Raw genomic sequence first — 12,818 nt, forward strand, 5'->3', positions numbered from 1 at the left:
ATTATTTTTTTACAAAATGACGCTGATAACATAATTTGTAAAGAAAAAATTATATATATATACATAAAGAGAGAGAGAGAGAGAGAGATTTATGAAATATTATTGCATTTTAAAATAACTGTATTTGAACATATTTTTAAAAACTAATTTATTCCTGTGATGTAAAGCTGAATTTTCAGCAGTCATTAATCCAGTCTTCAGTGTCACATGATCCTTCAGAAATCATTCTAAGATGCTAATTGCTGTTCAAGAAACATTTCTCTGTATCTATATTAAAACAGTTTTTGCTACTTAATATTTTTATGGAAAGCATGATGCACTACAATTCAAAAGTTTGGGGTAGCTACATTTAAATAATAATAATAATAATACTTTCAGCAAGGATGCACTAAACTGATCAAATGAAAATTGATCTATTTTAAATAAATACTGTTCAGTGGACTTTCTGTTTATCAAAGAATCCGGAATTTGCACGTTTGAGGTTGAACTTCAATTCACCCTTTTCATCATGATACAAAGAAAAGGATTAACAGTCTCTATCACACCACAAAATCTGAAAACATACTTATATAACAGCCCAAACAGTGAGGTCTGCAGACTAGGCTCATGCTTTGACTGAAAAATGTAATGTAGAAGTATCAAGTGGGTCAGCGGCGGGATTCGCTGGCAGGAATCAGATGCATGTGCAGGGATTACATCTAAAGGCTTATGGGCTCTCTGCATGCCTGCCCAGCTGTGACAGAAACAGCACTGCCTCAAACCGCTGCTTCATCATATCATCACAAATATGTGCCTGAAAAATGATAGTAATATACAGTTGAGAATAATTAGCATTTTAGGTTTAAGCTGATAAAAAGTTGAACGAGCAAATACTGAGGTTTGTGCAGTTTACATGCTACATATGATGTTGAGTTGTATTGATTTAATTTAATTTTAAATCGATCAGAGCTTCTCAGAGAACCTGTGAAAAACATACATAAAAAATTGAGAAAATAAGCACCACAAAGAGAGCCTTTCTATAAGACAAATAAATATCTGCCAAAATACTTTGAAATCGCGTGGAGATCTTGTAAACAGTTATTTTTCTCATGCATAATTATTTAGCTCCAAAAATCAAAACACAAGGCATTGATTAGCTCATTTTTAAACAACAGTTTGCACACAAACAAAGAAGCATTCATAAGTCAGTTGTTCAATACAAACCCTGAGAAAACAATACTTTTCATAACATCACCACCTCTGAATCATGGCCTCAAAGGGCAAAAAATATTAGTGCAATAATCAACTCTGGTGGTAATCAGTGATTACAGCTGAACACTGAAACTACACCAAAAAGTTAAAAGTGTTGTTAGGAATTGATCTGCTAAGCTTGAGAAAAGAAAGAAAAAAAGGGTAGATGTTCTACACCCTACTTGAAGAAATATGCATCCCATTCATCGTTTTTCTTAAGTTGTGGACTTTAGCCTGCCACAAGCCCAGTGTGGCTCCATTCTTGCGAATGAGAGACCTCCTACAATTTTCCTCGAAATGCTGGCGTGGAGTTTCTCTACGCTCATGTGTATTTTGTTTTGTTTGTCTTGTCTGTGCCAATTGAATTATTTGCTATACAGTCTGTGTAAACCCTGCGGTCTGAACATGAGGTTAGCAGGATCTCCAGTTTGGGCTCTAAAACGTGGTTTTCTGAATGTATGTTCAGAAAGAAATTCAATTGTAATCAGGGGATTTCTGTGCTTTGCACAAAAGCTCTGCATTTGATCTTTAATTCTCACAGGGAATTACTTTGAATCAAGAAAGATGCTTGAAAAAGAAAAAGCTCTTATAAAGAATTCGGCTCTGATTCCAGTCGTGCAAACATTATAAACACATCCAGGAGTTCTGGCAATCCTGAGTCATGGTGTGTCACACTAGATTGTTTCTGCATGACTCACACCATTACCATGGGAAAATGCACTGGGAGGGTGTTCTGGGATCTTCTTAGAAACATAACTTTGTACATAACTCAAAAAATATTTGTACAATTGTAAACTTTACCTGGTGTAGCGATCAGTTTCCTGTGAGAACCAACGATTCTACTCCAGGGAGCACCTGCACCTGTCGGCAGGATAGTCAACAGCCAATATGCTTAATATTCATTACAAGAAAAGGAAATAAAACATTTTCTGGCATCCTGGCTGATTTTATCAATGGTTTTATGTACCCCTTTCACATTAGCTATATTTGTACTTAAGCTAACTGTGTCATTATTCAAAAGTAAAAAACAACAAGATGGAGGATAATTGGATTAATACTGGAAAATGTCCATAATCTCAGGTAGCTCTGACGTAAATTAATCAGCAAAATTGACTATTCTGCAAACAGCATCAAAGAGATTACAATCATTTTACTGACATTGCTATGTCCCCTTACCCTCACAGATTCGTTGTAGAGCTTTAAGGGACTATTTCATTACTTTAAATTATAAATGTTGTCATAATTTTCTTACTCTCGTGTCTTTCCAAATCTGTATGACTTTGTTCAGTGGGGGGGAAAAGGAAAATAAATAAAAAACTGTGCTGAGTTCATTAGGTTACTGTGCAATGAATGGAGATTGAAATTGAAGGGACACAAACGCACCATAAATGTATTTAATATGACATAAAAATCAGAAAAGTAATTAATAAATCTTCTGAATCTGAATTACAACTATCTGAAATTTACCATGACAACTTCTCTCATAATTTTTCATGAATACGGCAACGAGAGTTCAAATATCATACCTTTTAATACTTTTATGGTACCAAGATATTTTTTTTGTTTGTTTTTTTTTAAGAAGAAGAATAAAAAAGATAAAAATTTAAGAAAACATATCATACAAAATTTAATTGAATGTACAAATAACAAATCATGAAACATGGAATTCTTCAAAATAATACACAGAATAATCCACAAATTTACACTAGCCCAGCACATACCATACAGCTTTTCGGGACAAGGAATCTTTATTTCACCTCTCCAGGTGAAAAGAATTGTGATACTGTATGCACGAGCGTGAGAAAGACTGATTATGCAGTAGAGAGAATAGAAAGAAAGCTAACGCTGTGGCTGTTTTTTTGTGTTAATTCATTTTTTATGAAACGAGACAGAATCTCTTACTAATGATGTTTAGGAGCTGTTCGATATCCTACTTCTTATCCATGCCTCATTAACGCACCTGGGAGAAATACTGCATGGGACAGATGATTACAATCATCATTTCCCTCTGTCTGTTTCAGACACGCTATATTTCCCTGATTAAAATCCAAGTCACTGTCTTGGAAGTGATTAATTGCTGTGGCAAGTTTGGCAGGTGCAAGAATGTTACTGCAGATGTTTTGCTGGTAAGCACATTGAAATGATCCAGAAGCTTCATAAATGAAACCATAGGACTGAAGACCAAAAATTGTTGAGAAATTTTGTTCTTCATGAGACTGTAATTTGAATTTAATCCATGTGTAAACTGATCACGGGAAAGCATAATTTGTCTTCAAAGGAATGTCAATGTTAAAGAACAATTTAGTCTGTGTAATGTGTGTGTGTGTTTGCACATTCAAATATGGCACAACATTTCACTCTATAGGCTTGTTGTCAAAGATGCCAATCGTCATTGGTCCTTGTGTCTGAATGTGTGAATAAATGGCAGAATTGTTTGAGTTAAAATGTCTGACCAAAAGTCATATTCACTCAAAGGAAACACCAAACCCAAACTCATGCAGCGAAATATAGCCTTTTGAAAAGGTCTGAAATGGAAAGTGGAAAATCCCAGGAACCCTACAGTCTTTGAGTGAGGTTTGCATAGACTCATATATAAACAGTTTGAACTGTTTCCTGTATTTTTGGCTGTCTCTGAGGGGGGTTGAATGCACAGGTTTGAGAGACAGCTGGGGGTGAAATAATGTCTCTCTGAAAGAAAAAAAAAATCTGGACGTTCTTTCCACCAAGAATAAACACTGCCTGGAGACCACATAATCATAAACAATGAAGTATACAGCCTGTATAGCCCTTGCCCATTACATCATAGCTGGTGCATATGCACGTCATCTTTGTCCATTACCAATCCAGTAACACACAAATACCCTCCAACACAGAGTGCTGCTTGAGAATAATGGCTTTTGGACCACTGCTCTATTGTTAAACATGTTTGCTGTAGGTCCAGCACTTAAGATTCAAAATCTAGCCATATGCAATCCATATGGACCAGTCAATAATAGAGCAGGTGCAAGATGGTCATTCTGCATTACTGGTTCATGAATCATGACGTATGTCCCTCTATCTTCCACACGTTTATTGTCATTCAGTCACAATTTGTTTTATAAATGAACAATATATGTCATACTACCACCTCTTAAACCATATATATATATATATATATATATATATATATATATATATATATATATATATATATATATATATACATACATATATATATTTCTAAAGGTGTTGCTGACATAGAATTTTCACCATATTTCAGTAACAACTCAAGTAATCCATTCATACAACGACAACAAAACAAACAGGTTCAGAAATTAAGTTATGTGTAATCAAAATGGAATGACACCATACAAAAGTATTGAACACATGAAAAAAGGGAGGTACAGAAAGGCATGTAAAGCCATGACATCAGCTCAAATCTATCAGTAATTAGAAAGCAATCCTGCCCCTTGTCAGTGGAAATTAATATTACCTGGTTCAGTTCCTACTGATGGAAGATACTGTCATTATAACTGTCATTTTGCATTATTGACACAATGTTTTCCTATAATGAATGTTGTTCAGTTGCTTTGACGCAATGTATTTTGTCTAAAGAGCTATATAAAGGTGACTGGACTTGACTTGACTATAAGAAGGTGTCTTATTTCCAAGGTGACACATAAGAAACATCTCATGATGGGTTAAACCAAGAGCTCTCTCAAGACCTTCGCAATAGGTACAACAGGTACAATTGTTTCAGAGAAAACAATAAGTAATGCTCTCAAACGCCATGGCCTGTATGCACAACCACCACGCAAGACACCATTGCTGAAGAAAAAGCATGTTGAAGCTTGTTTAAAGTTTGCTGCACAACATTTAGACAAGCCTGTGAAATACTGGGAGAATATAGTGTTCAGATGAGACCAAAATTTAACTCTTTGGATGCCATAATACACACCATCTTTGGAGATCAAATGTGACCCTGGACCACCAAACCAGTCTTAAGTTGCTGGGGTATATTTTTAGCAATAGCCAAAAAAACATTGTATAGGTCAAAATTATCTATTTTTCTTTTATGCAAAAAAAAAAAAAAACATTATGATATTAATTAAAGATCATGCTCCATGAAGATATTTTGTAAATTTCCTACCATAAATTTATCAAAACCTATTTTTTGATTAGTAATATGCATTGCTAAGAACTTCATTTGGACAACTGTAAAGGCAATTTCTCAGTATTTAGAATTTATTATTATTATTATTATTATTATTATTATTTTGCACCCTAATTCCAGATATTAAAATATTTGTATCTCTCCCAAATATTGTCCTGTCCTAACAAACCATACATCAAAGGAAAATATACTTATTCAGCTTCAATATGCTGTATAAATCTCAATTTTGAGAATTTCACCCTAATGACAGGGGTCACACCCCAAAAACACCATACCAACAGTGAAGTTTGGAGGTGGGAGCATAATGGCATGGGGCTGTTTTTCAGCATATGTCACTAGCAAACTTATATAACATATAATTCAAGGAAGGAAAAATGGGGAAATGTACATTCTTGATCAAAATTCACTGCCATAATGAAGATGAAAAGAGAGTGGACATTTCAGCAAGACAACGATCCCAAACACACAGCTAAGGAAACTCAGTTGGTTTCAGGGAAAGAAAATAAAGCTGCATAAATGGCCCAGCTAATCACCGACTTTAATCCAACAGAAAATCTATGGAAAGAAATAAAGATCAGAGTTCATAGAAAAGTCCCATGGAACTTGGAAACTGTTTGTGTGGAAGAATGGGCCAAAAATCACACCTGAGCAATGCATACGACTAGTTTGGGAAGTCATGGCCTAATGGTTAGAGATTCAGACTTGTAATCCAAAGGTTGCAAGTTAGAGTCTTGGGCATGCATATATATGTATGCATGTATGTGTAAATGCAGTCTTGATGAGAATATGAGACTTCTTTCAAAACCATTAGCAATTCATACCAATCAAAACTTTTGAGCAATAGTGTACAAATAAGACTAATAAATAAAGAGATGCATATGATGAAAAAATTTCATCATAATAATCTGCACATCTCTATGCTGCATCATGTGCCATTTTTAGACTGGACTGCAGTACTTGAGTAAATCAAAAAGCCAATCGAAAAGATTCTTTATACTGCAAAGAAAGATTGAGAAAATAAATTTCCTTTCTCCACACCAGTCTGAACCCCATCACAGCAGGGGTCAATTTCTACTCAAAATGCAGGATTCCTGGATGTAACATGTTTTTTGAAGGATGTTTATTTACTGAGTCCAAAAACGGTGTACAATTATGTTTCTATAAACAAGTGCAATAAATTACTTTCTGATATGTGTCAGGGGACATAGGACTGTTACTCAGTGACAGTGTTTTTATTCTGTGATCTTCCGAGACATAGCTAAAATAAAAACAGTTCTGCCCATGCAGAACTGATTGTTTTAGTCCCTTTCCAATGCCCTGACAGATTCCTCAAATGTTTTTTCTTTTTTTTGTCCAAAATAAATATATAATTTACATAAATCCATCTATATTTTCGCCTTTATAAATTCATAGATCCATCCATATTTTAAAATTCATTTATAGATCAATAGTTGAATATGGTAAAAGTAAAAAATATATATATATATATATATATATATATATATATATATATATATATATATATATATATATATATATATATATATATATATGACAGCATTTACTGTACACTATCAGTAAGACTACAAATCTATAAAACATGTTTATCATGGATTATGAGCTCATATTTTAACCAAGAAACTATGGTTTATAGTTAAAAATCCTTAATAATGGATTTGTTTCATCCAAACACACAGCTTTTCGCTTCACAAGACATTAACTGATGGACTGCTGACTGATGTGGATTACTTGTGGATTATAGTGATGTTTTTATCACACTCTCATTCTGACGGCACCCATTCACTGTAGAGGATCCACTGATGAGCAAGTGATGAGCAACATTTCTCCAAATCTGTTCTGATGAAGTAATGAAATAATCTAAATCTTGTATGGCCTGGAGGTGAGTACATTTTCACCAAATTATTATTTAGGGGTGAAATATTTCTTTCATTTTACCATTTTTAGCTTTGGTAAAGCTACTGTATTTTAATTAAATTGTAAAAGAAAAAAAAAAGAAAAAAAAAGAATGGACAGTGAATGGACAGTGCTGCTGTATTAAAATGAGTGATTTGTATATTTATTCTAATATTTAGCAATTTTTGTTTTATTTTGTGTTATTTACAGTATGTTTACAGTATGTTGCTATGTGATTCATTGAGGTTCTGGGTGCTTTTTTTTTTAGGGCGCTGTGTATTCTTCAGTGTATGTTTTAGCAGTTGTCATGAGAAAATTGTCTGATATCTTAGAAGAGTACCAGCACACCTCTTCTTGACAAGCTGTGTGATATGAGGTTTCATTCATAACCGTAGCATGAATTGTTCAAGATGAGTTATGCAGTGAAGTTTAATACTTTAACTCTGAACATTAATAGTGATGCTTGCCCTGCAAAACTCCCGACCATGATGCTAGTGCGCATGTTGTGAACAGTTACCACACCACTGCACCATGACCCCGCACCCAATTCAGATCAAACTGTTTTTTCTAGATTTGTTATCAAGCCCTTAACGCATCAAAATAATCTGGGCTTTCCACGTACGGCTATTTCACAGGAAAACAACGGTTTCTGTGAAAAGATTTAAGTTTAACAGGAGTGCTCACTGCACGCTGTGTACTCAGCAAACATAATGTCTCACCACACCAACACAAACTCAGTTACACTCTGTTTTGGAGCGGGACACTTAGTGACAGTCCATACAAAATATATTGAATGAATGGGCAAAACTCCAACGTCATGCATTCTGCACAAATATGTGTTGAGTGGGCAGAGCTGACTTTTGCTAGTCGAATTTGTGTTATCAAGAGTCCACAGAATTACATGTCTGTCTGTGTCAAGCCATGTTTAGAGGGCATTTAATCCAGGTCAAAACCTCAGGTTTATTTTTCCCCACAATAGAAAAGAAAGATTTATGGTGAATTTATAAAATACCACATTCAATTTCAAATAAGTGGATGAAATATGATGCAATTCCGTGGATAAGAGCACCAAGTTTATAAAGAGATTCACATAAACCATCACAGCATTTGTTATGTAACAACATCACAAACCCCAATTGTGAATAAAACATGCTTTTATCCCACAAGAACTTTAATAGTGATGCTTCATTGATTTTGTATCTACTCCAAACGGTTATATGGAGGACATGTTGTGCTTCCAAGTGTCAAGTCTTGTGAAAGTGTTTTTCCATGAATAGAGAAAGCATATGCGCAAGCAATGCAAGTTACTATATGCACCCATGAGAGACACTTTAAATGATACAATTAACTGTAACAGGCCTTACATAACTTTGCTTAACTTACAAAACCATTTTGGCAGGGGGAAAAGTGTACTGTACCAAAACAAAGAAGACCATAACCTTACATAATAATAAGAAACAGCAAAGAAAATGACCGCCACTGAAGAAATACGATCCAAGCACTTACAAAACATTTGACTTTTCCCTTAACTTTTTTTTTTTTTTTTGTAGCATGTATGCGACAGAGGTCTACCCCCCTCCACCCCCAAAGACTTCCAAGAAATCATTGATCAGTTACTTTAATCCGTCAGTAATCAAGATGATCCTCCACCTCTCAGACAACCCATTAACTAGTGTGCTATAGGAATGAGCTGGCACCGGTACCTGAACGTGAGCATTGTTTCCCCTTCACCTCCAACCAGACATCAGATCTTCGTCTGAAATCCAGACAGTCCACGCTCATGCCAGGTTTATGGATTATCCATCCATAGGAATATAACCCTCTCCTCTCATTACCGCTGACTCGCTGATGGGTAACCGTACACAGAACCCATGATTCACGGTCCTTTATTTTCTATAAAGGCCTTCATTAACACCAAAATACACTGATTGTGTACAAAAGTCTTTGTTTTTTAGTGTCTTCACTAATTAAATTGTTGATGACGGACAGTGATTAACCTAATTATTTTGTCTCTACATAAACATACATTTGCATATATGGGTGAACATAGTCACCTGATTTTGAAAATGTGACCAATTTTTCATTAAGCACCAAGTTTGCACTTGTGTAAAATTTTAAATGCTTACATTTACAAAATGAGCCTGCAATAACAGAAATAACTAATAAAGTAATGATCCATGTTAAATAAAAACATTTATGAAACCAAAATGTTTGAGTTGTTAAAAAAAAAACATAAGAAAGAATTATTTGATTTAGTTTTTTACATATGTTATCATATTCCTTTGGTTTGTTTTAATGTCACTCATCATAATCTCTAGTTTTTATACAAGATTCTTTGAATTCTTTTGTGTGGGTTTAAGAAATGTGCTCAAAAACATTGTCACATGTCTCCTCAAAAATAACCAACAACCTAATCAGTTTAAATGTGAAAAATGTTAATTTATTCACAAACTTCTCACAAAATTACTGTTTGACAAACTACTCGGCAAACGACTTTCTTCCACCGCTGCTTTCTGATGGCTTGGAGAACAATTACTCTGTGTCGCCCCCTGTCATTTCACAGAATTATACAATGGCAATTGCATCAAGTATAAAAGCTTCATCCGTTTAGCGAGGAGCAGGCGGTCAGCAGGTTCCCGGCATAGAGCCTGGCGAAAGTACAAACAAGGCTTCACCTGTACAAAACACTTCCACTAGGACAGAAATCGGGAGCTGCACAGTGATTCCACCGCTTGCGGCGTCCCGTGTGAAAGAAAGGACCTTTAAGTCAAAAGTGTAGGCCTACTTTCGGCGTTCCACTCTGCACCAAGCACATCACTTTCTATTGCTCAGTCATTCATGATTCTTTTCCACTCCAACGTTCCAATAATTCCTGCCCCCTAAAAGCCGCATGGATGTATTCAGCCTATCTATGTAAACGATTTAGAAAAATTTCAGCCAATTCACTCTTTATAACATTGCCACGACATATATCGTCATATCAGCCAGGCCTAGTATGTAGTAATGCTTTAAACACATTTGACAAGCTAAAAAACAACAACCTATTAACTATCAAAACTGATTGGCTAACACTATTCGGTGCTCTTTTCTACTTTCATGTTAACTGAAGACACATCTGAATAATCTACTACACTGGTCTCAAACTCAATTCCTGGAGAGCCACAGGTCTACACAATAGTTTAGCTCCAGCCCTAATCAAACACACCTGATCCAGCTAATCAAACTCTTCAGGATTACTAGAAACTTCCAAGCAGTTGTGAGTTGGAGCTGGTTAGAGCTAAACTCTGCAGAGCTGTGCCCCTTCAGGAATTGAGTTTGAGACCACTGATCTACTATTTTACCTTTAACCCTCTGGAGTCGATTAACGCATATACGCATATATATTTTAACCAGCTCACCTTATTTTATTCCAGAAAAGTCGCTCACCCAATGCTGGATGAATCTGTACAGCTGCAGCTCACGTGATGAATGTTGGAGGGAGGGAACGTGTCTGAACTAGCTGATGAACAAAATCAGCACCTAATAAAGAGGTTGACTGGCATGAAGTATTTTATGTATTTTGAAAAAACTAAAAATACGAACCTTTTCCAAAGGCTTTTAAATACAAATTAGTATTTGAAACACATATTTGAAATACATGTATCTTAAATACTACCCAACCCTGCATAAAAATACACTGACTTTTTTGTTTAAAATTGTTTCAGACTGTATTCACTTTCAAACGGTGCTTGATCTGTGTATATTTCTCTCCTGATTCAGAGGAGACGATGTTTTCACTGGACAAAGCACTGTTATGGATATGGATGTTTTTTTTTGTTTGTTTGTTTGTCTGAAGTTAAAATTAACAGAAAACTAAACTTATCTTAGATGGCCTGAAAAAGAGTACATTTTCAGCAAATGTATAATTACTGGGTGAACTATTTCTTTATTAATAAACAATTAATAAATACAGCAAATTGCAGTTTTCTTTTATTTTATTTTTTATTAAAACGTATTTAGCATTTATAATTGTACTGTAAAAATATCCTGTTAAATTTTGAGAGTCCTAGAAAATTCACTATTAAATTATGGTAAGAATGTTTCAGGTATTATGGGATAGTATATTGGTGCCTTATTTAATCAAACTGAGACTATTTCATCAAGTTATAATAACAAAAGGTTAATACCTATTGACTTGAACTACTAGCACAGTAGTTCTCTAATAGATACATTAGATAATGGACTTTAACATTTTAATACATTAACCTCTAATTCTTCTTCATGATTAAGCTAGTTTATGAACAAGGCTCATTTTAATTTTAATTTATATTAGAGAAGTCTGTTTTAATCTGGACCATCATAAATAGAATGTTTTAATCCAAAGCATTACTAACTAGTTAATGCTGTAGAATTTATATTGTAAGTGTAATAATGTTAAAATGTTAATTGCATTCATGTTAAAATATGCTTGTAGCTGTGATATACTGGGCATTTCCTCATATGGCAACATCTATTAAAAACGATTTTTTAGCAATAAAATCAGGAAGTATAAATGAAAATTTTAAATCAACAATTCCTCAAAAGTACAATAACAAGAACTCCTGATTATCTACAGTGTGAATTCCTCTGCACACTCAATTTGCTGTTGATCTATCGGTGTGTAACGGTTGCTGCACAAAGTCTGTTGTTATTTCTAATGTTCATCAAATCTCGACTGAAATGAAGTGAAGTCTGTCAGAATAATACTTTTACTTGAATACGAGCAGATTTTAAGAGAGAGAAAAGGGTGTGTAAAGAAGTTGTTAGTCAATTACTGTAGGATGTTGTGATAGACACTTGGACATCAAATGGCAATTCAGCTAACGAACAGGCTGAAAGCCGCTCTTTATTCCACTGACTGGCATGCTTGACACCTGGAGGTCGCAGGTTCACATTTCCTGGAACGAAGCAAACAAAAAGGAGAAGATCAGAGACTGTCGATCATGGCGTGAAGCCTTTGTTTATGTCTCAACAAAACTGACAGCAAAGCATCTCTCTAAACTTGGACCTGGGTCAGCCCACTTATAAATAGCAGAAGACAGCCTGAATGTCTGGCCAGATTTGATATTAACTGGTTTAATGTCTCATCCCTATAGAGATAGGGCAAAATATTTTTTTCTCCCAAGTGACTAAAAACATACAAGCATTTTATTGTATAACAGCCGTCAACTGTGTGCTGCATAATCAGACTGACAGGGTTTTCAGATTTAAACCAAACCTGCATGCACTGTAAAATATAAAAATGTATTTGTTTTTTATTTTATACAGTGCACACACTACTATTCAAAAGTTTGCGGTCAAAATGTATCTTATGCTCACCGAGTCTACATGTATTTGATAAAAAAAAATACAGTAAAAACAGAAAATTGTGAAATATTAGGATTTTAAATAGCTGTTTTCTACTTTTATATATTTTAATTTAAAATAGGTAATTTATTCCAGTGATAGCAAAGCTGAATTTTTAACAGCCATTACTCCAGTCTTCAGTGTCACATGATCCTTC

The 12,818-nt window shown here is 34.7% G+C and overlaps 1 long non-coding RNA gene across 1 annotated transcript in view; it reads left to right on the forward strand.

The window, feature by feature from the left end:
* The window catches only part of LOC128031726 (uncharacterized), a 14,668-nt gene extending 3,009 nt beyond the window's left edge, over window positions 1-11,659 (forward strand). Inside the window, exons 3-5 of the long non-coding RNA XR_008188160.1 lie at window positions 7,081-7,283; window positions 8,848-9,149; window positions 10,711-11,659. This is a non-coding gene — a long non-coding RNA (uncharacterized LOC128031726). The remainder of the gene's footprint in view (window positions 1-7,080; window positions 7,284-8,847; window positions 9,150-10,710) is intronic.
* The last annotated feature ends 1,159 nt before the right edge of the window (window positions 11,660-12,818 follow it).

Source organism: Carassius gibelio, chromosome A17, assembly GCF_023724105.1.
Source record: "Carassius gibelio isolate Cgi1373 ecotype wild population from Czech Republic chromosome A17, carGib1.2-hapl.c, whole genome shotgun sequence".
NCBI lineage: Eukaryota > Metazoa > Chordata > Actinopteri > Cypriniformes > Cyprinidae > Carassius > Carassius gibelio.